Source organism: Crocuta crocuta, unplaced genomic scaffold, assembly GCF_008692635.1.
Source record: "Crocuta crocuta isolate KB4526 unplaced genomic scaffold, BGI_CrCroc_1.0 scaffold561, whole genome shotgun sequence".
Lineage (NCBI taxonomy): Eukaryota > Metazoa > Chordata > Mammalia > Carnivora > Hyaenidae > Crocuta > Crocuta crocuta.
This window is the reverse complement of record NW_027530529.1, coordinates 2,262,443-2,290,227: the sequence shown is the minus strand read 5'-3', so window position 1 is coordinate 2,290,227 and position 27,785 is coordinate 2,262,443.

The following is a 27,785-nucleotide window of genomic DNA, read 5'->3' as shown; positions in this document are numbered from 1 at the left end:
AGTCTTCCAAGTCAAGTGCTCTGTGCATCGTACAACCTTCAATTTTGCTCTATTATATTTTGGGTCCATGAGGGAGAGATTGCGGTTCATGCCTTCCTGCTGATTAGAGCATCCTATTTATGTATATAGTACCTATTAGATGGTACACTTTGCAGAATTAGCTCCCTGATGAACAGGTATTATTTCCCCCTCTGCTGACTTGCAACAGCTGTCCGTACTCCTTGTGTTTGAGTCTCCGCCCTGGAGCTGGGATGCCAGGGGAAGTGGTACAAAACTCCCAGTCACATGTCTAGCCGTCAAGTTCAAAGATGTGTGAGACCACATGCTAGTGATTGTGCCCCTTTGCTACTTCTTAGGTGACTCTACACAAGCCAGTTAATCAGTCTGGGCCTCAGTTTCTTCATCTGTCAAATGGGAATGGTCTTTTTTATTTTCCCTAACTGAATGCTGGGATCTGGTCCAGAAGATCCCCTGAGATACATCCGATTTTGGTCCCATGTCTGTGAGTCTTTGAGTCTCTGAATATGTGCTGAGTGTTGAGGAACTGAGGACCTAGTGTTGAGATGTGACATAGCGTATGTCCAGCGTGTATGGTACACATCTTACTTTGCCTCGTGGCCTGCTAGTTGTTCTGACGTCATTTTTTAAGTGATCTATTCTTCCCTTGCATTGATTTAGATTGCCGTTTCTAGCGCATATCCCATCCATCTCATGCGCAGGACTTCACTTCTGTTGCTTTTTCATTTATCCGCCCCCGTCTCGAACCCACTAAGCAACATGGTTTGATACCTGCACGATACCCTTTAATACCCTTTGTTATTTTTCTTTTTCAAAGTTGTCTATTTTGTGCAAGTAGGTGGTGCCTTGAAATGGAGTGACTAAAGATGGTTTAACGAGGGGCCTGCTTATAGAGGCCGGGGCAAGGACGTCAGCGAGGGCGAAGTTCCCAGCAATTGGCAAGAGTGGGGAGCCCAGGGGGTGAGGGAGGACATGGGCGCCGGAGCCGGAGGATGCAGCTCGTGCACCGGGATATGTTGAAGGCTTTGAAGCCAGTAAGGGCACCGTTGGGTTCATACTTCAGAGTTATCACTCTGGCATTGTGGGGCGGCTGGGAGTGAGGCCGGAAGAGGCCTGGGTTTGAAGTGCAGTGAAAGTGAACACTCTCCACTCAGAAATTTCAAGCAAGTTCGCTTTCCCTGCAATAAANTGGGGGGGGTTGGGGATGGTCACTTAGCTCAGCTTCTCACGCTTCCCAGACTCCACACAGCGGTAGCACTGACACTATATCCCTTAGGTCTTGTCTCTCCATCCCCATTACTCCAAAAGTCCCGCGTAGGGACTGGGTTCTGGGATCAGTGCCCCCAGTGCCATCTTGCCACGGTGTCGTATATTGCATGACAATTGCTAGGCATCATTCACACATAGTCACCTGCAGCTCTGTAGTGTGACCCACGGCTGCGGCATGCACAGTGGTTAGGCCCACTGCATCCCAAGGACTAGGGCAGGGCAGGTCTGGCAAGAGCTACCACCCAGCAGAGGAAGATGCCACTCTGTCCAGGGAAGGCTTACAGGACACAGAGATCACTTAGGAGACCATTCTCAGTTCACTTGGGGAGATGATGGGTTTGAGATTCCTACAATATGTTTTGCGATGCGGGTATGAGAGGGTTAAATTTAAGAAATTCCTCTCCTCACTTTATGATGATATCCCATTTATAAAAAGCCTGTTTATTCATAAAAGTTATCCTTGAGTAAAGTCTCGAAAGAACTGAGCCTTCAGGTGGCTAAAAATCTAGCTACTCAAATCCCAAGCAGACACCTTCAACTTGATCGTTGTAACTGGGATTTGCTTCCGCAGTTGAAGTGGTTTCCCCTAGCACGAATGCCAACTGTCAATCTCATTTTATTTCCTTGATTTTGAGAGACGGTAGATGGCAAAGCACAGTCCCTCATGCTTCTTGGTAGTTCCGTGGACTATAAACTTGGCCGCAAATGCCTACTCCAGCCCTGAGAAGTGGGAGGTTCTCTGTACCAACAACATCAGTGTGCTGACCCAAAGTGGGAAGAAATGCCAGTCTGCTTTTGTATTTCATGTATATATTCTTTTGTGATAACCTATCACCTAAGTCGTTAAGATTTCTGGGGAGACATCTTAAAACGTATGAATTGCAGCAGGATATGTGGAAATCAGTTTTAAGAAAACATTCATGCCCAGTGTGAGGACCTGAGATTTGGGGGCAGATCATAATAACTTCTGCCCTCCTGGAGTTAATAGAGAAATCAGACGCATCAGGAAACTGTAATATGGCAAAATAAATGCTATCATCACACTGCACATAGTACCGTTGAGACCCACAGAGGAAGAGGCTAAGGTTCTGCACTGAGAATTTGAATAGAAGAGGGATTATTTTGTACTGGAAGGAACTTTGATGATGATGATAATTTTTATCTAAATGAGAAAGTAGAGGGAGGTAAAAATGTTTTTTATTAAGTTTGAGCTGGACACCCCAGGACCTTAGCACCTCCCAGCAGACTTTGTCCCACTTGTTTTGTTTTCTTTTGTTTTTGAAGTTATTTATGTATTTTGAGAGAGACAGAGACCGCATGAGTGGGGGAGGGGCACAGAGAGAGAGGGAGACAGAGAATCCCAAGCAGGGTCCAGGCTCTGTGCTGTCAGTGCAGCGCCCAACACAGGGCTTGAACCCAGGAAACTGAGAGATCATGACCCGAGCCAAAACCAGGAGTTGGACGCTTACCTGACTAAGCCACCCAGGTGTCCCTGTCCCATTTGTTTTTAGATGATGTTTTTTTGTTTATGTTTTGTTTTGCTTTTACTATGAAAAATGTCAAACTTCTTCAAAACTGGAAACTCATAAACTAACCCCCACATCCATGCCACCTGGCTTCAGCCATTATCAATACCTGGCCATTGAGTTACTTTGAGTCAAATCCCAGACATCATATCATAGTATCATCTGTAAAATACTTCAGTACTCATCTCTAAAACATTAAGATTTCTTCACCATAAAAAAAGAAAAACAACCAAAACCATGATCCTGTGTAACTAATTGCCAAGAAGTCCTTCACAACATCAGCTCTTTACTCAATGGCCCTAATTATCTTGTAGAGTTTCACAACCAGTAATTTTTAACAGCACATATGCTTTTTATGTCAATAGAAAATGTGCCTTATTTTTTAAAGGAAATCCAGCTTGCAAAAACACATAAAAGTACAATGAAAGATAACGGTGTTTTTTTTTTTTTTCATGTTTATTTCATTTTTACTCCATTATCATTAGTACCCAGCATAGTGCCTTAGCCGTAGTGGGTGATGTGTGTTTTGAAGGGAAGGAGGGGAGGAGGGAGAGAGTATGCTTAGGACGTTCGAAGGGAAAGTGGAAGGGAAGGAAGACTCACGTGAACCTCTAGCCTCGCCCACTACCCACATCAATTTCTTAGATGCAGCTTTTTCTAAATACTCCTGCGGCCATATTGTGTGTATAGCTATGTATCCTGCTTTCCCCGTGTGGTGATGTGAGCATTTTCACTGGGTCTGCAGATGAATGACAGAACTCCCTGCCTCTGCCTCCTGTCCCGGGGGTCTGAGGGTCCCCAGCCCTGACCATTGCCTCCTCTCCATCTGGCCAGAGCTCCCTGGGGAGAGACCTTCACCTTGCAGGCTGCCCATCACCATAGCTTCCCAGGCCCCTGAGCAACATGATGTTACACTGGCATTTACAGGGCTGGCACTGTGCTAAAGGTCATTTTTAAAATATTTATCATTTAATTTCCTGGAATTGTCAACCCCATGTTGGAAGGGGCAGTTTTCGAAGTGGATGAAGCAGTAATCATTCTAAGGTGTTTTGGAAGATTCTTCATCTAGCAGACTGCTGTGATTATAGACCTCGTTTCAGTGTCCAGAAGCCTCTGGGATGAGAGTGCTATGAAGGAGTGATATTTCTGGGGGCTGCCCCAGATCTTGGTAAACCGGGCTCTGGGCATGGTAATTACTGTGTTAACCTTTCAAAGTGGAAACATTTCCATTCCATTTAGTCTCCTTCCATCTCTCAATTAACCTAATGCCTGGCGATACAGAGCTATTTTGATATTCCAGGAATTAAGTGCTCTTGTCCGATGTCTTCCAGTGTGGATTTACCTACAAACACACACCAGCCACGCTTGGACACGTGAAACTCTGGTAGCTGCTGGTCGAAGTGGGCAAGATAATTTAAGAGGGTGTCAACCCAAGGCATAAATGTGACCCCAAAAAAGTCAACAGTTACATTCCCCCCCCTTTTCTTTTGGAAGGAGAACTTGGTGTAAAGTCATTGTGTCTAGAATGATTTAGTACCTGCTGGGCCACAGACCGCACATTATGATTGTGCTCTACCAGTAGTCACTTGGCTGTTCAAAATGTTTCCCTTCTAGGGGCTCCTGGGTGGCTCAGCTGGCTAAGCGTCTGAATTCAGCTGAGGTCATGATCTCACAGTTTGTGAGTTTGAGCCCTGTGTCAGACTCTGTGTGACAGCTCAGAGCCTGGAGCCTGCTTTGGATTCTGTATCTCCCTCTCTTTCTGCCCCTCCCCTGCTCCCGCTCTCTCTGTCTCTTTCTCAAAAATAAATCAACATTAACAAAAATAATAAAATAAAATGTCTCCCTTCTGTATGCTTCAGGAACAGCCAAGGCAGTGGGTTATGGTCAGGACAGTTAAGAGTAGAAATAATCAACTCAACTCTTGATAAATACGTGTGTAAAGCCCGAGTCCTCATGGTTGGGATGCTCAGTGGGAGCAGAAGACATCTCCACGTGATATGCAGCCTCGTGTTCTTCCCTGGGACCTGACTTGGGATAGCCCTGCTCCCTCCTGCCAGGACTGCGTACCTCTTCTGTGTATCTTTATCAAAAGAGCCATTTCTAAAGTCAGGCTGATGTCAGAGCTGGTGATGCAAGTGGCCTCAGAACAGAGGGAGAAAATATCTTGAATCAAATCTGCAACATGTGCATCTTTGGGGACACTTAAAAGGAGATGGTGCATTTGAGAGCACGCCATTTCTTTAGAAATGTCTATGTAAGAGACTGTAGTCCTTTGCCAAGGCGTGTTAGTTACTGCATTGTGTAGTGGAGCGTTTTCGAGGCGGCCTCCCGTGTCACTTGAGAAGACTGTCTCCCGCCTTGGTGGAGCCACCACTTCACCTGCTCTGCCCCCTGACTTGTTGGGGTGGAGGGAGGAGAGGGAAGGGAGGAGGATTTCTGCCCGGGTCCTGGGGCAGCTTTTCCTTGTCTGTAAAATAAGGATAGCGCTTGCCTCTTGGCAGCATGCTGATGTTGCAGAAGAAGGGTCTCTTAGGCCACAGGAGGTGTCAAAAACAGGAAAGCAAAACAAAAGATAGCTCTCATTATGTTAAAATATCTGTTGTGGATCTATAATGGCAATGAGTATAGATGGATACATAGTGGAAATGGTTTCTGAGAGCAGGCTCCAGATTGTGAAACAAAGAACCCCTCAGCCAGCCAGCCAACCAACCAACCAACCAAACAAACAAACAAACAAACAAAAAATACTGTTCTATTAGATATAAAAACAAATAGGAAAAGTTCGGTCGATCATTTCCTTACCTAGTACAATAACACTTCCATCATTCAGGACTAACGATAGTGCTGATGCTAATGGCCTTGATTCATTTGTGAATACCACTTCACTATTTACAAAGCCCTTTTATATCCATTACCTTATTTGATCCTCCTAATGACCCCACTAGACAAATATTACAGGGTCTATTATTTCCATTGGACGGGGGAGAAACCTAAAACTCATGGGGCTTATGTGGCTTCACTCGGGTCAGATAGTGAGTAGAGTCAGACTGGGAGTCTAAGCAGCCTCAGAAGTAGTCTTTTTCTTTCACTCTGCTCTAATGTAGCCCGGGGTTGTGCTGGTGGGGGTAACTGCCACATATTATTATTGACTCTGCACCAGGAACTTGGACAATATTTCACATGCATTCACTTGTTTGGTCTATACAGCAACCCACGAGGTAGAAACAATTATTATCCCTCTTTAGCAGATGGGGACCTTGAGGTTGGAGAAGGTTGTTAACTTGCCTGAGGTTACCCAGCTAGTTAGGAGGACATGAATCCAGGATTCCAGAGCCTTCTTATAACCACTGCATACACTTCCAGAAAAGGTTTAAACACAAAAGGGAGAGTTCTCTCTCCGTTCCTTAGATCCATATCTTGATACAGGGATGGAGACCCGCTGGCTGACACCCACACCTTGCACTTGCTCTGCCCAGATGCTCCTGATGGCTGATGAGAGGCACCACCCAGGTGGCTCGCAGAGCCCCTGCCTGTGTGGAGTCTACAGGCTTCCAGAGGTGGAGGTCTCAGGTAGGACTGATGTTCCGCCAGACGTGGGGCCTTGAGATAGAAAATGCTTTTTTATTTTTCCCTGCAAGTTTTTGACTCTGGCTGCTAAAAGGATCAGAGTAATTTTCATTTCTCATCTTGACAAACACTCAATTGTGTAAATTTGTTCTGCTGAGGCCCCATGATTCATCACTCCTGTCTCAGATAATTCAGCTTTGAGCCGAAGTTCTGATTATAGCCTGCTAGCTGTGTGACTCGGGCTAAGGCACTTACTTTTTTAGGTCTCTGTTCTCCTTTCCTGTAAAATGGGAGGATGGGACGTGTGTCTCACCTTTCCCATGTAATTGTTTAACACTTTTACACTTTCATGCATTTTTATTTTATTGACTTTTTAAGGTTTTTTTTTCAAGTTTATGTATTCTGAGAGAGAGAGAAAGAGAGAGAGACAGAGCGAGCAGGGGAGGGGCAGAAAGATAGGGAGAGAGAGAGAATCCCAAGCAGGCTCCACACAGTCACCACAGAGCCAGATTCAGGGCTCGAACTCACGAACCGTGAGATCATGGCCTGAGCCGAAATCAAGAGTCAGTCGCTTAACTGACTGAACTGCCTTGGCACCCCGGCTCTTTTATGAATTTCTAAATTAATTTTCTGAAGGCCTTTAAAATTCTAAATACTTGTATATTTGCATCATAAATTATTTTAACAGCTCTGTTGAAATATCATTGGTATTAAAATTACATAAAGTATACAATTTGATATTTTGATGCACATACACCTTGTGAAGTGATCACACTCAAGCTAGTTAGCATATCTATCACTTCTGCAGTTACCATTCTGTATGTGTGTGTGTGTGTGTGTGTGTGTGTGTGTATGTGTGTGTATGTGTGTGTATGGCAGGGGGCATGAAAAGATTTATTTCAAAATCTATCCTCTTAGGAAATTACAAGCATACAGTACAGTATTATTAACTATCATCACCTTGTGATTTTTGTGAAGATCAAATAAAATCCTGTAAAAGGAAATTCTTTACTACCCACCAATACCCTGCACACATAGACTATTATTTTCTTCCTACCAGCTTATCTTTAGGACAGACTTAAACCTTTTGGACTTCAGATTCTTTTTGTTTGGTATTGTGTTGTTGGTTTTTTTGCACACTTCACATTGAGAATTGTCAGGCATCCTTGAACCTTTAATTTTTCAGCAGCCCGCAATCAGAAATGGCCCTGGCTTTGTCCTCTAAAGGCACGGTAAGTTAGGGTCCTTTTATACACGGAAACACTTAGGACTTCGGAGCCAGGCTACTGGGTCATCACTGATTCTGTTTTCTAAGTAAAATGCTACCAGCTCTTTGAACCACACAAAACAATGGACTTAAGCTTTGAAGCGGGCAGGGCTGACTTACATTCCATGGCTTTGTATAACTGTGTGGCTTCACTCAGCCTCACATCCTCCCTTGTTAAATGACACCACGTTCTTACGAGAAACTGAGCTGAAATCATACCAGCTTGCTGGAGAGTACGGTTGCCTAAATGTTCCTTTCTCTTACCTTGTTTTGCGATTGCCTGGGATTTATTTACCAAGACCTTGGGTACGTTTGTCAGCCAGCTCTCCCCTCCCTGAACTTATCTATTTCTTGGAAATAGCATAATATAATGCTACGCGGCTTATGTAACATAATGTTGATAACACAAACGTGTATCTGATGAGAGCTCCCAATGTGCCAAGCAGAGTGTAAAGTGCTTTTATGTCCTTTGTTTTTTAAACTTAATTGTCAGTCTGGGAGATAGTCATTATAAACCCATTATGTAGGTGGAAAAACCAGAGTCACAAAAGAAAACAAACAACAGGCCTTGGATTTAGCCTCTGGGAACAAAAAAATGGGGGGTCTATGTTGTATCCCAGAGGTAATCTCTTCTGTAAAGGCTCAGGCTGATACATATTTTAGGTTTTGCACACAGTTCTTGTCACAACTGTTCTACTCTGCTGTGTAGAGGAGGGCGGCCATAGACGATGTGTGAACAAATGCTATGTTCCGATAAAACTTTATTCACAAAAAATCAGCTAGCTGGAGCTGGCCCACGGGCCAGAGTTTGCCAACTCCTGCTGCCTACCACTGCACCACACTGTCTCCTTTTTTCCCTGTTTTTTTTTCCTTGTTCTTTTTTTTTTTTTTTATTGTAATTGCACATCTCTGGCCAGTTGGTTATGAGTATTTCCTTTGTAGCTTTTCCTGGCAGTAGGTACATAAGCTATAAGCCATTTTTGCAGCATTTCTGATTTACCTGATTGATTATAAGTGTTTCTCATGTACCAGGAGGCACCTCAGACTCATTTCTAAACCATGATGCATTAGAGGTCGTCACAGCCTCAGAATGGCATGTTTGTGGAGTGACAGATGAGACGTAGGAAGTGAAGCAATTCACAGAGTCTGGTGTGTCAGGTTCAAGGCGAAGGCTATTCCCCCACCCCACCCCCCGCCCCCAGAACCACATTACAAGTCCATCCAAAGTGAGATTGCTTAGGTCAGAACACATTCCTGGGCTTGACTGTCACAATGAAGACTCTCTCTCTCTCTAAATCATCAACCAGAAGCTTTCCTTGTAAAATCTGTTTTATCAGATAGATTTGAAGGGAAGGAAAATCCCCAAGGAAAACAAATTTAAACTAAGCTCAACTGAAAAATAAGGTCATGGAATGTCAGAGATGATCTGGCCAGGGAGGGAGATGGGGGGCACTCTCACTGGTGGTGAACATGGCTCCTCTGCGCCTTCGTGATGCCTAGTGCTTGCTTTCCTCCCTGGTGGTCAAAGTATTTAGGACCCTCAGAACTCCACGTCCTTTCCCCCTCACCAGCCCCGTAACTCACATACAGGTTTATCCCAACGTTTAGGAGCCAGTCTTGTTCCTGAACTGCTGCCTGGTTGCGGGGGGAACCCATCTGCGGGGGTCTCTCATCATCTTTCCACCCCTCTCTCTTTCCCTCACATTATCTTTTTCTTCTTATTTCTTTACAAGGAACTTGGACCTGGTGCATGGTGGTAAATCGGTTTTGTGCCTGTTCCTCAGCCTCTGCCTCCTACTGTTTGCCCAGCTCCCTCTCGCTTCTTCCCTCCCTTCCATCTTTCATCCCTTCCTTCTCCTCTCTCCCCGCTGGAGCAAACTCTAAGAGGCCGGACTGGAGGTGCTATGGGACTGGCCAGCAGCCAGCAGAGAGAGCAAGAGGCAGGTGTCCCGGGCCACCCCCAACTCTCCCTGTCAGAACGGCTTGCCCCTTGTCTTCCATGGGGGCTGCACCCTCTGCTGTCAGCCACTCGCACAAATCCATTAGCCTGCCGTGTGGCTTTCTCTTCCCACGGATGTTACTGGACAGCTGTGTGAGGGGACCATCTGGAGAGCGGGCCGTTTAGCGGGGGCTGGGCATGAGTGGGGAAGAGGAGACAGGAGGGAGGAGTTCCCACGCGAGGTCTGTGGGAGCCTGGGGCTCTGTGCCTTAGACAGCTGTGGTTTTACTCCTTGTGCACACGGCAGCCTGGTCACACCTTGCCCTGAGCCCCTCCTACCCTCGGAGCTGCCTGCCTCTCCAAGCACTGCTCCCTCCAGCCTCCCGATTGACCCTGGCAGCAGTCAGCCTGGGAAGGACGGTCAGAAGTTGACGTATTTGAGAGCAAAACTCTCCAGGATTCAGTGCCAGGTGAATTACATTTTATCAGGCATCTGCTATGTGGCCTGTATTTTCCCTGGAACTGCACACACATCATCTCATTTTATGAAATCAGTACTATCCTCTTGACTTTCCAGATCAGAAGGCTCAAGTTGAGTTTGGATTGGAGGAGTGGGGCAAACAGAGGCACTGGATGTGACTTCCGGGATCTCCTGTGTTCCATGGCATCTGCACGCGGTTGTCACCTCATCAGCTCCAATCAAGGCTTAGGGCACTATTGCACTGAGCCAGGGGCTGGTGGCATAGGTGACCGTGCCATTCACAGAACCGAGGGAGGAACAGGCTTGGTTGTAGGGGGAGTGGTTCATGATTCCGTAGGCCTGGCACTGTCCCTGGCCATTGAGGTAAGACTAGACAAATTGGACAAAAATATCTGTCCTTAAGGAGCTTACGTTCTGGTAAGTGGAGACAGACAGCAAGCAAAATAGGTCTAACTGTAGCGTGTATGAGAGGGTGGTAAATGACAGGGGGAAAAGCAAGGACTAAGGAACGTGGGGATGGAGGAGGGTGAAGTCTACAAATCTAAATAGGGTGTAATTTGAGTGAAGACGTAAAGGAGGGAGGGAGCAAGTCTTGTGAGTGCCTGCAGGAAGAACGTTCCAGGCAGATGGTCCTGTACCTGGTGCATGGGGGTGAGGGTGGCAGAGGAAAGGAGGCAAAGGAGGAGAGCAGTAGGAAGGAAATAAGGTCCTGGGTGTAAGGTGCGGGGGCGGGGGGGGGCAGATCCTGTAGAGTCTTGTCGGCCAATGTATGGATCTAGCTTTACTGTGCATGAGCTGGGGCCCCTGGAGGAATGCTATGACTGATATAAGTTTTAATAGGATCATTCTGGCTGCTGAGGTGAGAACGTGCTGAAAGGACGTGATGGTTGGGACAAAGGGCAAGCGCAAGTTGGAGAGCTTTTACAGTCGTCCAGCCCACAGGTGCTGGCATGGAGAAGGGTGTCAGCAGTAGAGATGCTGGGTGACAGACAGGTGGCCAGGTGACCCCTAGCGGAGGGCCATCCTGAGTTAGCATGTAATTCGTGTCGGTTGATTAAAGAGAGGAAACTCTGGGCGGCTGGAGCACTTTTACTTAGTGTGGACTGGAGAGGCAGCCCCATTCTGAAGGACCTGTGTAGACACATGCTTTCTACTGAGAGGCCTGGTTATCTGTGAACTTGCTTTACATTCCTCACCAGCCTGGAAGCTGCCTGAGTGCAGGGACCACATCCGCTCCATCTCTTCCGTCCTGGTGCCCAGCGCAGGGTGCAGCACTCAGTGGTAGTGGTGGCGCGACTGGCCGGCATGTGGGATCCTGATCTCCCTGCAGACTGAGCTCCCCTCATCCCTGGGTCTGGCGTCCTGGATCCAGACATGAGCCTTGGCATTGTCACCGGCCGGGGCAGACAGAATGTGCGTTCTTTCTTTCCCCACCGAGTAGCTGCTATGTGGGTCTGGGCTGTGTTTCCATGTCTAACAAAACGAGGGTCCGCTCATTCATTCAGCTGAGAATGCATCTCGGAGAAGGCTTTCCTGGCCACTCAGAACAGCCCCCCCTCAACCTTCTCCTTCTCTGGGTTTAGTTTTAAATTCATACCACTTACCAGTATCTGAAAACATGGTATTTAGTAATTTACTTACATATTATCTGCCTCTCTTACTAGAGCACAAACCCCATGAAGGCACAGGTTTCTGTCTGCTACTAAAACCCAGACACCTATAGTATAGTGCCTAGTGCATGGAAGGCGCAAAATGTGTACTTATGACTGACTGACTGACTGCCTGACTGACTGACTGACTGAATGAATGAATGAGAAGACTCAGGTCAGCAGTGCATGGAAATGTGGTTTGCAAACCGTAAAGGGTAAAACGAGCATAAAGGGTTTGGCTATTATTATAAATGTGCCTCATACTCTCGCACAGCTCTGACTCCTCCCGTGGTGTTTTTCAAGGCAAACATGAGTGAGAATTTTTTTTTTTCTCTCTGGCTTTTCTTCAAAGAATTCTGACAATCTAATTTAAGAGAATTTCCAGGTGCGGAAGTCAGTGATGGATCCTCATCTCCTAGCAACCTCACACAGGAGCCACTCACCACATGAGGGAGGTGACAATTTCAAGTGGGTGTGCTAAGTGTCAGGCATGAGCGCGGCGCCGAGGTGGGTGAGGAGAGGGGCGACGAGGCTTTCCTGGGCCGTGGGGCGGGGGCGAGCTGGAGCAGGAGGGAGAGGCCACAGAGGAAGGAGATTGTCCGTCACTGTGATGGTGGGCAAGCCCTTCCCCTCCGGGCCTCATTCCCTCCGTTCAGTGACGGGGCTGATGAGATCCCTTCCAGCTCTCTCCTTCCATGACTTGCATTTTTAATTGGACGTATCGAGGACCGTCACTACCATTCACTGAGCACGCCCCTGTGCTAACCCTTTTATGTCATTTCATTTAATCCTCACTTCACACTGTGACATAGGGTTGAAATTACCCACCCCCTTTCCAGGTGAGGAAACGGAGGCATTTGGAGATAAGTAACAAAGGCTACTGTATTAGTCAGCTTGGGCTGGCTAACATAACATGACAAAATCCCATATGGTGGCTTAAACAACAGAAATGTCCTTCTCATGGTTCCAGAAGCTGGGAAGTCCAAAATCAAGGTGCTGGCCACATCCGTTTCTCTTGAGGATTCCCTTCCTGGCTCACAGATGGCCACCTACTTGCTGTGCCCTCACACGGAATTTCTTCTGTACCTGCAGATGAAGAGTGACATCTCTTCTGTCTCTGTCTTTTCATAAGACCTTTAATCCTGTCATTCAGGTCCCACTTCATGACCTAATCTAACCCTAATTACCACCCAGAGCCTTCATCTCCAAACACCCTCACATTGGGTATTAGGCCTTTAACATATGAACTTTGGTGGGGAGGGGGTTGCACAAACATTGTGTCCATAACAGTCACATAGTGAGCCAGTGATGGAACCAGATGTCAACTGCTGTCGTTAGCTGACCCCTCATTCTGGCTCTAAGGCATCTTGCATGATCCCTCTGCTTTGATACCGGGTTCGAGTTGGTTCTACTGAATTGGAAGTGTTCTTGAGGAAGTGTTCTTGAGTGCTTGCTTGTTAGGGTCCAGCCTCCATGAGATGGGAAGCCATCAGCATTTCTCACCAGCGCTGTATTGCCCACCTCCAGCCTGTACCCTTATACCAGAACAGGGGAGACAGTACATATTTCTTACATAAACGAATGACTCTGTTCAAGACTGATGACGATAGTTGGGTACAAACAGCTCAAAACATGGTCTTGTCCGGGTGCTCAGGGGCCCTTGAGGCCTCGGCAAGGGAAGTGCAGGGAATGGCAACAATTAAATGTCTCATATATGCCACATTCTTCCAGTTGCCTTTCATGGAGTTTGCCACATTTCAACTTCACACCAACCTGGAGCTACATTTGTTTTTTTTATAGACAAGGAAACAGGTTGAGAGAAGCCCAGGGACCACGGAGCTGAGGCGCAGAGAAGAAAGTTGCCAAAGGTCACACCGATGTCCAGAAAGTGTGACTCTCTGCAGGACCTGCCTGCAAACAGTGTGATGCCAAGTGCCGTGACAGCAAGGTCCTCCTTGGGGGAGGCACTGAGGCCGGCTCCCAAGCTCCTAGACCTCCTTTAGTGAGTACAAGAGCCCTGGCTCTCAGGTCAGTCAGATTTGTCCCCTGCATTGTCTTTGAGTTTATCACAAGGGAGAATCCATTAAAGTCAGTGTTGCAAACTTGTCCTCAGATGTAGGCCTACTAAGAGCTTCTTTAGTGGTTGCTCAGAAAATGATAGGAAGTCATGGGGGTTTGGTACAGGTGGCTCTGATGTCTGTCTGTAGGACTAGCAGAGAGGCACCCTTGTGACAGGCTGGAGGTGACGGCACAGGGCTGGAGGACCAGCCTAGAAAGTTCACGTGCATGGCAGGCACGCTTTTGACTTGGATCGCACATTTACGGAGTGCAGGCTGGAGTGGACACGAATGGAGTTATGGGCACTAAAGCACCCTCATCCCTTGATAATGCCACCTCTGGTTTTGGAGGAGAAAGGGCAGTTTATAGGGGCAAGGGGGTGGCTGAGTGGGTTAAGCATTCAACTCTTGATTTTGGCTTAGGTCATGATCTCACAGTTCGTGGGTCGGAGCCCCACATTGGGCTCTGTGCTGACATCACGGAGCCCATTTGGGATTCTCTCTCTCCCTCTCTCTCTGCCTCTCCCCTGCTCATGCTCACTCATGCACACACTCTCTCTCAAAATAAATAAACAAACTTAAAAAAAGGGGCAGTTTCTAAGTTTTCATCCCATGTGATAAGCAAGTTGGTCTGAAAGGGGGAGAGTAAAACTCGGATGGGGCTTTCAGGGGACATGTGTGATGATGGAGGGCTCTGTAAAGGCTGGCGGTTCAGTGGGAGAGGGGCAGGAAGAAGAATGAGAGAGAACAGCTGAGAACAATCATGAGATCAGCGCTTGGGGCCTAAGAGGAAGCAGGGATCACAGGGCTCCTTCACGTTTGTTCAAACTGGCATCGCATGGTTGTATGGCTGCAAATCATTTTCAGCGGCTTTATTTTATGAGCCTTTCAACTCCATCCCTACGGCAGTCAGGGGAAATGGTATTATGTCCATTTTATAGATGAGGAAAGTGATACTGTCCGCAGTTGAGTGATTTTCCCAAGAAGTTACCAGGAGATAGGAAGGGAAGGTGATTTTTAAAATTCCAACACCAGTTCTTCTTTTCCTCCCCCTAATGACAGAAGTGACTAAGAACTTGGCTTTGGGAACAGGGACCCAGTAGCTCCTTTTGCAAAGGAGGTCATAAGGGCAGCAGCAGCCTCAGCCCTCAACTCCCACTTTACACACACACACACACACACACACGTGCACACACCATGGTTACTATTAATAAGGCTATCGCTGCTATAGCGCTGGATGAGTACCCACTGCGTGCTGGCTGTTACGCCAAGCACTTGGCATCTCAGACAACCCTGGGAGGCAGGTAGTATCCTCATTTTGCAGGTGAAGTGACCTAGGTGGAAGGGAAGAGATTACGCAGACTTGGAGGGCTACTGCCTGACCTATCATAGCGGCACGTCTCAGAGCCGAATCCACAAATGCCGTCTGTTTTCCTCATGCCCAAGGAACATCACTATCGGGAGGAGGGTGAAACGTTCTCTGGAGGGGATCACATGAACTTGCCTAATGGAATAAGCTGGAGCGGACTTAGGGCTTTTATGTGGGGAGGTCTCATCTTGGCCTCTCTTCTATCCTTTGGACTGAAGCCTGGTAGTGAGGACGCTTTGGAGGGACAGCCTCTTTTCCTGTCAACTCCATGGAATTACAATTAGACTTTTTTTCCTTCTGGGGAAGAACTGGAGAGTCTGCATTTTAGGAAGTTCGGAGATGATGCTGATAGGGCCAGTTTTTTGAACTGCACTTTGAATAGTAAGGGTTTCATTGCCAAGATCCTTGCAGCTCAGTAAAGCCATTTGGGAGTCCTGAACTGACCACGTTAAAATACATTCATACCTGTGTGTGTTGTGGTTCTAAGATCTGGCTGTGTGATTGGAATTATTAATAAGGTATAATAATAGATATAATTTAAGCACCTACTGTGGACAGGGAACTTCCCACCAGCACATGATTAATTTTGCATTCTTAGTTCTCTCCTTTTACAGATGAAGAAATTGAAAATCCTAGTGTTAAGCTCACCAAAGCTCATAGAGCTAATAAATGATGAAACTAGAATTTGAAGCCCTGCTCTGAAGTGTGTGCTTTTCCCATAGATCCAAATTATTAATCTGAAACTACGCAGTAGTTGAGACTTGTGATACACTGGGCCATGAATTTCTCTTCTTAGCATAGGGATACATAGGAGGAATGTGTCTTGAAAATTGTCAGAACCTTTGTTGCCTTTAATTCTTATCATTAATAATTAAATTATAAGGGGCGCCTGGGTGGTTCCGTCGGTTAAGTGTCCCAGTTTGGCTCAGGTCATGATCTCACAGCTTGTGCATTTGAGCCCCGTGTCAGGCTCTGTGCTTACAGCTCAGAGCCTGGAGCCTGCTTCTGATTCTGTGTCTTGCTCTCTCTCTGCTCCTCCCCGGCTCACTCTCTGTCTGTCTCTGTCTCTAAAAAATAAATAAACGTTAAAAATTTTTTTAAAAAGAAATTAAATCATAATATGAAGTGTAATGGCACTAATAACGTGAGAAAAACTTGAGAAGGTAAGCATGTAAACAAAGGACAACATTTGCTATAGTGCCATGTAAATACATGAGTAGGAAAAACCCAAGAACAATGAATATCCATTGAGAAAAAAGCCCGTGGCATTAGAGAAGAATGAGACCGAGAAAACAACAATTGTGTTACTTGGCTTTGCTCCTTCCCCTTTGGGTTCAGAAAATAGAATTGAGACACCACCAAAGGGGGTAGGTAAAGAGTTTGAACAATGAATCCACATTACCAGCATCAGCTGGGTATCTTGTTAACATTAACCTGATGCATGGCAAGCGCGCGGCAGTTAGAACAGTAATTACAGTAAATAGAATCCATTTGGAATCCTCAAGCAAATATGAGCAGGGAAGAAAGATGGGCTGAAAAAAATCCATTACCCTTTGGAAGTTATGGAAGCTTCGGATGGCAGCAATTTCTACTGTGAATTGCATCCGACTAAGAAGCGGCAACTTGAATGAATCTATCTCAGCTCTCAAGTGCATTTAGATGGTAAATAAAATGAATTACTCAACCATTCCAGCCAAGTACAGTTTCCTGAAATATTTGTCTTGGTAATTTAGGTAGAAAATTTAGGTAGAATTGGGAAGGTGGCTTGTCTATTCTGTTTCCTGTCTTGGGCTGATGGTTTTTCTTAGAAAAATGAAATATTGCTCTTCTGGAACGGTCAAAAGGAAGGGCCAAGGTGGGATGTGAGAAGGGAGAGAAGGGTTCTGAGCCTTTCAATGCGGTCTGCACTCTTAGGAGTTGGTCAAAGAGAAGGTTCCTTCACAAAGACTCAGTGCCAGTCCACCATGGCCAGTCTAACTATAGGTGTCACTTGTGGGTGTCGTTAGACACAGCCCTCCTGTGCAGTGTGGTCCGAAAAGCTCACAGCTGCATCGGGGTCAGGTGGGGGTAGCAGCGTGTGTATGAGTGAGACTTCCTCACAGGTCCCTGTCCTTCTATTCCTTGGCTTTACCCTCAGCTCCTCTCCCCACCCCCTCTGCCCAGGTCAGACTTGCCTGGAGTCCCGATCTGACCTCCTCCAGACTTTGGGGAACAGACCTTTCTTCTTTGGCCTCAGGCTCTGAGCAGCCCCCATTGCCACCCAGGTGAGCGATGACTGAAAAATTCACAGGCACTCAGTCTGGAAATTTGGAGTCTTAGAGTAAGTAAGTTTTCATGTGTATGTTCTTTTGACAAGTATTTATTAGGTGCCTACTCGGAGCCTGGCTCTGGCCAAGGTCTGGGAACATTTGTGACACATTTCCTTGTGGGTTCGGGGGTGCCCCACTGGTGGGAGGGAGACCGGCTTAAAGTAGGAAAAGAACATGGACAGTCAAACAAGATAAGCACTAAAAGCAGCATCTCTGAGTGCAGCTGCGCAGTGTCTAGGACGGCCAGGACCTCACAGAGACCTAAGGACGCAGTCCCGCCTCATGTCCTCAGCTTTCGCCCTGAGGACCCCAGATGGCTGACCCTGCGGTTTCTTGTTGCCCGCATGCCAGGACAAGAGCTGATTCGCATAGGGAATGAGCTCATTGGTTTTTCAGAGAGCATAGAGAGGAAGCAGTCAAAGTGGCAAGGGGGAAAAAAAGAATACTCTGGTTTCGACCCACTTTTTTTTTCTTTAAACTTGGCTCCGCTATCTCCTCAAAACACCTACACGTTAGTTTGGAGTCCTTTTTTGAAAGGTGAATCAGGGCCATTTTTATGAAGCATCAGCTGCGTTCCAAATACCCGATTTGCTGCTTTATATAGGTTCACGTGCTACTTGTTTGATGCTCACAATCACCGTGTGAGGGAGGAAATGCTGTTAGCCCCACTTCACAGGTGGGAAACAGAGCTTCCCAGCGTTAAAGCTTAGGCTTTAAGAGTCAGCAGGCCTGGGGGTGAGACCCAGCTCTCACGTTTCCCATTTGTGAAACCTTAGGCTAGGTTACATCCCTTCCCTGAGCCTGTGTGTTTTTCATTCGTGAATAGGATGATTCCGAGTATGTGCTGCATGGGGTAGAAGAAGGATAAATTAACTGGCATGCATGTAATACACCTAGTGCAATGCCACGCACAAAGCAGGTGCTTAGGTAAATGCCATTTCTTGCTTTCTCCACGAGCCCATAGGAAGAAGCACCCCATGCCAGGCCCTTGTCCCCACAGAAAACCCTTAGTCATGCTGGAGGTAAGCTACCAGTGTGGAAGCCTCAGAAGCTGTCCCATCCCCAGCCCCCATCCAGTGGGTCGCCTCGGGACAGGGCCACCAAACCACTGAGACTTGGCACAGGGTGGATGAACACATTGGAATCCTATCCTCAGACAACTGCATGCTCCCAGCAAAGTCCCCCTTCAAGGCCAATGACAGGAAGTGAAGTATCATGTTCAGGCTAAGCCGCAGGCTTCAGGGCATGAGCGGATGGAAGGGACATGTTTGGACATGACTGAGATGACTGAGTATGGCTGAAAGTCACTGGACTGGTTGGAGTCCAGGTGACCCAAGCATGGCATCCTGGCGCTGGGCCCATGGCCTAGAGCAGTGCTCCTCAGCCTTGCCTGTTCTTTGTGATTGCCTGGGGACCCCTGGCAAATACAGAACAATGCCTGGGCCCCATCCCTGGGGACTTTGAATGAATCAGACCAGAGTGTAGCCTGGGCACTGGGATTTTAAAACCCTCTGGATGATTCTTCTGTGCAGCCAGGGCTGGTAGCCCATCAGACTTTCAGTTCCTAGTCTGTCGAGAGACTGCTAGAGGCTCCCGAGCTCCTTATTTCCAAGTGGAGTGTCCCTTCTGTCCTCCTAAGTACCACCCCGCTCCCTGCCCCTCCTCCACCATCTCTACCAGCCCTTGACCACTCGAATCCAGCGCCCAGAGCTTACAGGACCCCGTGGCCTTTGCCACGGACCTCATTCTCCCATGCCCTCTGAGTCTCCTGTTGCCATTGTGGCCTTCTCTCTGTGCCTTTACTTAGCCCACATGCACATCCTCAGAGCCCTCCTCTCTCTGTGCTCCATCAAAGTAATACCTTTCTATGATAGTCATAGGCTGGCTTCTCTGGGAAACAGTCCTGTCATCTCAGCCAAATGACTCTTGGCACGTCTGCATTCTGACAGCACCTCGCTCGGACAGCCCCCATGGTGCTTAGGTCAGACAGCCTTATGTGTGATAGTGGAGTGCTGTCTCAGGCGCAGGCGGGGGTCCGTGTCTTCATCTGTGACTGGGGAGGAAGACCACCCGCCCAGTGTGCCGCATGGCTTTGTCGTGAGGCTTGGTGGACAGTGTTTACCGCACCCAGTACCTTTGTATGCACCTCCCTGTTTATCCTCACCAGTGCCTTTCCTGGCAGGGGTATCATCGTAGCCATTGTGTAGATGAAGAAACTGAGATTTAGGGGCATACACTTGCGGGGAGCCACCCAGAGCTTTCCCAAGTCTAAATCCCAAGTTCCTTCCACTTTACCATGCCACCCAAGAGGAGAGCTCACAGAAAATGTGCAATAAAGTACCTTACGATAGTGATCATTGCAGGTAAACCAGTTGGGTTGGAAGTTTTAGTTTCCAAGGACAGACATTCTGTTTTCTACATCCTCCACCCAACAGGGGGAGCTGTCCACAAATAGCTCTTGGATGGTATGAAGAAGGCCCCAATTCAGTGTTTCCTGAGTGTTGAAGCCTCACTCTGGGACCCAGAGACCATCCAACATCTACCCTATGGCCCTCCTCCCTGCTGGAAAAGACCAACGCTTAAATGTGCAAGTGCCACATACTACATCCTGGGTTCAAGTTCCAGCTGTGTCCTCTACCACGCATGCCGTTTACTTTTGTCCAGCTGCTTAATCTCTCTGGCCATGAGTTTCTTCATCTGTAAAATGGGGATAATGGTACCTTCCTGGCAGGGGGTGGTCAAATGAAGTGAGGTGATCCCTGTGCGCCCTTGGAATAGGCCTGACCTGTGAGCTACAGTGGGAGCATGGGGTGAACATGGGGTTCCGCACAGCCCACGGGAGAGATCACAAGCCCCGCCCAGGTGTATTAGTTTCCTATTGCTGCTGTAACACATCGCCACAAACCAAGCGGCTGGAAACAACACGCATTTATTATGTTCCAGTTCTCGAGGTCAGAAATCCAGAATCAGTCTCACCTGGCTGAAATCAAGGTGTCGGTCCGGCTGGTTCCTTCTGGAGGCTCTGAAAAGAGCAGCCATTTCCTCACCTTTGTTGTCTCCTAGAGGCACTGCTTCCCTCGGTCCTTGCATCACCCCACCCTCTTTCTGTTTCCTCCTGCTCACTCTGGTAAGCGCCGCATCTCAAGATCCGTAACTCATTCACATCTGCAAAGTCCCTTTTGCCATGTAAGGTAAGATACTCTTAGATTTGAGGGATTAGGACATGGGTATTTATGGGGGGACATTGTTCAGGCAACCGTAGCAGGGGACCGAGAACAAACCCTACCCAGGGAGGGACATCAGGGATGACTCCCTAAGGAAGCACGTTTCAGCTGGTTCTTGAAGAATAAGCAGGAATTTGCCAGACTGATATGCAGGAAGGGGCATTCCTGGTAGAGGAAAGGTCTCCAGCAAAGGCACCGAGGCATGGAAGGAAAGCCTACCATGTTTAGGGAGAGGTTAGAAGTTCATGACGACTGGAATGTGAGTGTGAGGGAAGAAACAATGGGCGGGAAGACCTTTAATGCTGTGACCCCAGAAGCAAACATGTGTGGTATGGTAGCAGCTGCTCGAGTCTTCTCTGCAACATGACATCCTCTCCAGGGAATCCTGACATTCCACTCTGGCCCAGACTAGCCAGCCTCAAGGGTATCGTGTTCTAGTCGGGTGGTGTGTGTGTCTGGCCGTTAGGAGCTGGTGGTCCCTGGGTATTTGCTTCTGTTTCATTGCCTTCCTCTCCAGCCCCCAAACCCACTTAACAGCCCCACCCCCGAAACACTCCCTGACCCCACCTCCCCTGGGTCGGGAGCCACAGAGCAGAGGATCAACTCCAGTGATGGAAGACAAGACCCGGTGCCCGTTGACGGGAAGCCGTTTCCCTTCTCAATATCTTCTGAAGAGGTGGACTGGCAAAGCGACATTCCCACAGAAATAATTTTTCAATTTCTTATAATAGGACATAAAAGTCGGCCCTGGGAAATTGATTCCATTTGGAGCTTCCTTTGTAGGACACTTCATCTTCCATTGCGGCCTCTGTATTTCAGCAATTTCTAAAGCCTGAGGAAGTCTCCTTTAATGTTTTTTCACCACCCTGGCAGAAGGCTTTTGTAGCTCAGCTGAATGGCTCCCCTGACCTGTCACTTCCTCAGGCCCTGAGGATAGGGGTGGGAGGTGCCTCGAGGCCCACACCCAATCACAGCAAGCAGCTTGCCAGCCTCCCTTCCATGCCCATTCTGGCCCCCCAGCACACGGGGCATTTCTTCCCCTTCTTTGTCTTCTCCATCCCTCTTCCCTCTTTGTCCCCTCCTCCCTTTTCTCCTCTACCTTTCTTTTTTTGGTATTGACTTCCTTCTGTTTTCTTCTCTTGCTCTTATACTTCTTTCCCTGCCTGCTCCCTTTCCCTGGGGTTATATCCATCACTCAACACCATGTCACGTGGTAGGCTATTCAGTGTCTCTGGATCTCAGCTTCATCTGTAAAATACTAATGTGCATTTCATGGGGTAGTAAGAAGGGTTCCACAGTTAGGTGCTGAGTGGACTCCAGGCCGAGGGATACACGGAGCAGGTGCTGACCCTGGAGCTCTGTATAGGAGCCCCCGAACGTGGCGCTGGCCGACGAGGGTGCATAACTACTTCCGGACCGCGTGATAGGATGATAGTTTTCAAAGGAACAACACCTGTCAGTTTATCAAGACTTTTCTGACCTATTCCCGTGTTTGATCTCTATGGCGATGCTTTGCTGGAGATAGAGCAGGTGTCCTAGCCTCATATGTAGATGAGGAAGCTACGGCTCCGAAAACATGAGTGCAATCGTGCCCTGTTTCCCAACTAGTGAGTGGACATTTGCACCACATTGACCTTCATGTGCTTTGCTCTGTTGGATCATGGGATGGTATGGCAAGGACAGCCGCACCCTCCTCTCTCCTGCTTGGCCTCCTGCCCCTCTCCTGATCCTGGCATTGAAGTCTGGGGAAAACCAGGTTATCCTGGGTCTTCCCAGGACTCTTAGCCCCAGCTGTTACTGTGTTGTGTGTGAGATTTGACAAGGAGTTGTAAACTGTGATCTATCATCTCCCACATCAAGGCTTAGCCTGGGGGCCTGGGGCCCCAATAAGTATGACTTCCATGCTAGCCTTGAATCAGCAGCCCATTTAAATGCTCTGAGTAGGCAGATGTTACTCTCCCCTGGGTGGTATTATAATCCTGGAGTGGAGGAAACAGAGGCTCAGTGAAGCCACTTGCCCAAGGTTCAGCTGAGACAAGAAGCCAGCTCTGACCAAAGTCTTCACCCCTTTTGGTTTGGGGGATGTCAAGAAACTGGTTCAAGGTCACCCAGCAAATTTAGAATTCATGACTCCCTCGATCCCATTCCTGAACATTTTTCATTCCACACTCCACTTAACGATAGTTTATGCTGCTTGTGTGAGGCCCTGAAGCCTAGAGCCAGGGCCAAGAGGAAGATAGTCACAGTTTAAGTTTAAAGTCAGCTTTCCACCTGCCAGGGTGGAGAGGACAATCTGCCATTTGCTTCCTGACATGGCGATTTGAGCAGGGGGAGAGGTCACTTGTCGGGGATGCTGTGGCGGGATTCCCTGCATCTGCTATGTGGGTGGGAGGCAAGGGCTAGCTCGGTCCACGGGTTTGACTGTCCTCTGCTGCCTCTTAATCCCAGTGCTGACCAGGAATTGAACCCACGCTGACAGCAGCTGGTTTTCACAAACAACTCCCAAGGGAGAAGGAAGTGAAAATTTTCCCCAGAAGAATCCAGAATCTCAAAGGCAGCAGGACTTCTTGCTCTCTGGGGGTGAGGATATGCAAAAGTTTCTGGTTCTCATCATGGCCAGAAAGTCCTGGGACAGACGAATTGATCCAGTCATTCATTTGGCAAACAGTTGTGAGCATCTGTGCCGCAGCATGCCCTCTGCTAGGCTGTGGGGAGACCGCAGTTAACAAGATGACGTTGTCCCCATGCCCTGAGCCCTCCCACTCCGGTGGAAGAGATAGATGAGAAACACATTGTCTCCATAGCTGTCCTGGTATCAGCTCTTCTTTCCTCTGAGAATCAGTGGATGGTTGCACAGCTACTCACAGCCTGTAAAGCAGTGGGCTTCAGGGAGGAGCCAATAGAGCTTGTATTCTGAGAACCTCCCTGGTGGGGAGTCAGGATAGACCCTGACCTAGCTGTGAGAAGCCAGAAAACGTCCGTTCTTCTCTGTGCCTTGGGTCTTGGTCGGCAGGTGAGGAGAACAGTACCTACTTGGTACTGCCCTACTCATGGTCATTGACCACAAGGAACAGAGAGCCACTCAAACCAACTCGGGGAACAAGTGGCTTGTGAAAAGGCAGCAGGAATCTTTGGGGAGTGCAAAGGCCATAACCCTAATGCAGCAGGGACTCACAGAAACTAAAAATGAGATGTTGCCAATAGCAAAGGCCTCCATGCAATCTCTCCCTTAGTGGCCCTATTTTCCTGTTTGCAATTTCTACTCTGTTTTCCTCTTTGTCCACCCATTTCCTTTGCTTTATCGTCAATTGTCCCACAAAGCTTTGACTTGGAAAGTCCTGTCCTGGCCATAATGGTCTGCTCCAAAACCTTACAACTCTTAGTAACTCCTTTTGGTGTTTCCGCCCTCTGCTAGTTACCTAGATCTGTTCCCCAGTTCCCAGTCCTCCAAGGACAAATCAAAGTGAGACAAACTGCAGGTTAGTAGGCTGCCAGTGGGTGGAGCCTGTATAGGGCAGGTGCCTACCCCTGGTCAATTCAGCTGTGATCATAATGGGCATGGTCATGTGATACAAAGCATGGCTGCTCTAGGTCACATGGTACCAAACATGGCTGGCTGCACATGGGACAGTTCCTTTTAGAAGGTAGTAGTGGTGTGTGCAGTCGCATTAAAACATCTGGTACACATCTGCTACACATTCCGGGCTGCCCCAAGGAATTAAATGAGGTCTAAAAAAAAACTACCTAGCACCCTGATTCCCTGTGCACTGCAGGGACTTCCTGAATGAATACTGTTTGTAGAGGAGGCCTTTGGTAAATTGTAAGGGGCGGTACACACATGAGGTGTGAAGATCGCTGTAGGCTGCCGACGGAACTTAAACTTTGCAAAGGCGGGCTTGGCTGGCTTTACGCCCATTGCTTTAATTGGAGAACGATTAGCTTGGTAACCTCCTTGTTCCCTCAGCTATTGCGTTTCCCTGGGGCCTGGGGACACTGTGCCTTGAATGTGGATTTCTCAAAGTGGCTCCATGCTGTGTTCCTGAGTGGGGCTAGGGCTCAGCCTTGGAAATTACAGTCTGTCCCATCCTGCTGGGCATGATTGAGTAAGTGCGGCCGCGCGTACTGGCCAATCCCTGCAGCTGGGGGCCTCCCGGGCAGCTGGCCAGCAGGGATGACAGACAGCTAGCAGACCGCTTCTGCCTTCCAATGGTTCTAGAGGGAAGAAGGGTGGAGAGAACTGGAAATATGTTGCATCTCTGTTGGGTCTGGATCTTTACATTCCTTACTTATTGCATCTTCATAGTAATATTATCAAGGGGGCATTATAATCCCCATTTTACAGATGGAAGTAATAAGGCTTAGAGAGATTAAGTAATTTGTTCAAAGTGGTAGAAACCAAGTGGGAACCCAGTCCTGGCTCTCTGGGCTCTTCAGTGCATTGCAATAACAGCTTACAAGTGTTCAACCAGCCAATTCTTTCTGAGCACATACTGTGTGCTGAGTATTGCCTGATGTGTTATGCCTTTAAAATCTGTTTTCCACTTATCATCCAATACCCAGGGAAATGAGTATACAAGATGGCTCTTGTTAGCCCTGTTTAACAGATCAGAAGCTAGAGGCCCAGAGGAGGATGGGGATTTCCTCAATGCAGCCTAGCTAGTTAGTGGTAGAGCAGGGTGAGGAACTAGATCCCATGACTATATGTGTGGGACTCTGTGGACCAACCATTCTTCCCTCCCACCTCTCAAGGCACTCATCCATACACGAGGGGGAGAGCATCTAAAGATTAAAAAAAAATTACATTTGCTTATTTCCTGTTTAGATAAAATTTAGCTGATATTCTAGCACATATGTTATTCAGGCTTGGGTTCAAGTCCTAGCTTGCCAATTACTTTGTAGCGTGGTCACTTTTAACTTCAGTTTCTTCATCTGTAAACTGGTGATAATCCCCATGATGGCACCTAGCCCACTGCTTTGGGAGTTGAGACAAGGAGTCAGCAAAGAGGACTTCTTGGAGGAAGTGGCTCCTAGGACTGCCGCCTTGAAAGGAAGCCAGCGGTCTGCTGTTTGTAAGACCTCATCCTCGTTGTAAGGCTAGTGATTCTTTCTTACCCTTTGAAAGCCCTGAGAAGCCTGTCCCAGGTAGAATGAGTCTGCGTTGCAAAACTGGGAGTTAGGGGAGGGAGCAGCAAGCACCTAGAGTTTCCTCCTCTCTCAGTATGAATCTTTCCCAGACTGTGTCTCCTCCAGCTTCCTCCCAAGCCAAGATGCATAGTGGCCTTAAATGAAAGGCTGAGGCCCTCTGTGGCCCCAGAGCTCACATAGTCCCTGCCGTGCTTCACTGCATACTCTGAGAAGCATTCCCAAGTCTTTAACCCTGACTTCAAACTTTGCCTTTTCCCCTAAGCTGAGTAAGAAATTGATGCAAATATGTTCATGGCTGGTTTCAGGAGGGTGAGAAGATGCAGCATTTCTTAGTTTGTGTCTTCTCCGCAATGCTAATCAACCTGTCCTGTAGCAAACTGTTTCCTAGCAACCTCAAGTGATAAAGCAGGGTGGCGTCTATTTTGAATCTTCCTGAAATGACCTGTTGACTCTCTTTGAGAGTGGCGGTCGTTGCCTTGAGATTGTGCTGTCTTGCCAAGGAGAGGGGGCCTCCCCCCAATCAGGGCAGCTGACTACCCGGCAGGGCTTTTGCAGCCTGGCTGGGCTGAACCACATCCCTGTCATGAATATGGACTCACTCCCTTCTCCGTTCGTGCACAGACTCCTCCAGCCTGTCACACGAGGACTCTGGACCGCTGTTTGAGGAACGGTGCCAGACACTGGTGTTTCTAGAGAAGAGTCAGACCAGATTCCTGTCTTTGTGGAGAGACAGGCTTGTAACAAGTCCTGTGATAAGTGTTATCTTCAAGGCAGGAGTAAAAGCAAGGCTTGGAGGAGTTTACAGGAATATTTCTCAGGGAAGTCGGAAGTCCAACCAGGCTTTGAAGTGTGAATAGAAGTTTTGTAGGTGGTGAAAGAATAAGGTATTTGTTGGAGGCTACAGCTTAATGGAGGACCCTAAGGGCATGAAAGAAACAGTGACAAGTTGGTGACATCACTAATCAAAAAATCTCTCCCTTGGGATCTGATGGATGTTACTCAAGATAGGGGGCTCTGTCACCAAACAGGAAAGCTGGGCTTAAAGTTAAATAAATCTTTTGATGATAAGACTTTTCAGCCGCGTGCAGCATGCTAATGTTTATTGTGATTTTTCAAGATCACAGAATTGTCTGCAACATTTCCTAGACTCACTCACCTCTCAGGATACGTAGACCATCTTTTAAGAGTAGGATTCTTTGGAACCTACCTTGGAGAATGCTAAGCTACAGAGTGAGGTTGTTTCCTGGGGATGGTTGGAGACAGGTAGGGCCGACTCCCACGGTATCTTTCCGTGGCATAGGATGAGGACCGAGTTTACCCTGAAGGTGCTGGTCAGCCAGGGCAAGATTTTCAAGCCAGGTTAGAAAGTACTCAGGCACAGATGGAAAATGGGCCAGGGAGTAGATCCTGGAGGCTGAGATGCCAGGTTGGAGGCTATAGGGATTGTTACTTTTCCAGGTCTTGCTGTGGGTCTATAGGCATCCCCTGGCACCTGGCCTAGGCTGGGGACTCAGACCTCACTTAGGGCAGTCACATTCGGAGACGTTGTTGAGGCCCACCAGCCCAGCACATGCTGAGGTCCAGGTGGGTCTTACTTTATTGCCTGGGGCCCTGTAAGCCACTTCCCTCTTGAGTAGCAGTTCTTTCCTTGGAAGGCAGCTGGGATCTGCTCGGTGGTTCTGGTGCTTGTGTTTGCTGGGGCTGTCATTCTGTTTACTTTCTGCCACAAGCCCAGTTAGGGAGTCAGTGGTGTTTGCTGTGTTCAGCCCCAATGTGCTCAGGAACTGTAGCTGACTTGGACTATTCTTTGTGCTAGGAAAGGTGGGGACTGTCACCAGGATATTGGATCAAAGACAATAGTCCAAAGCAATAGTCTTGTTCAAAAAAGAGAAAATTTAACAAGTATGAATGTGAAATCCTTTAGGAAAGAACATAAGCCTAGAGCCAGACAGCCATGGGCTCATG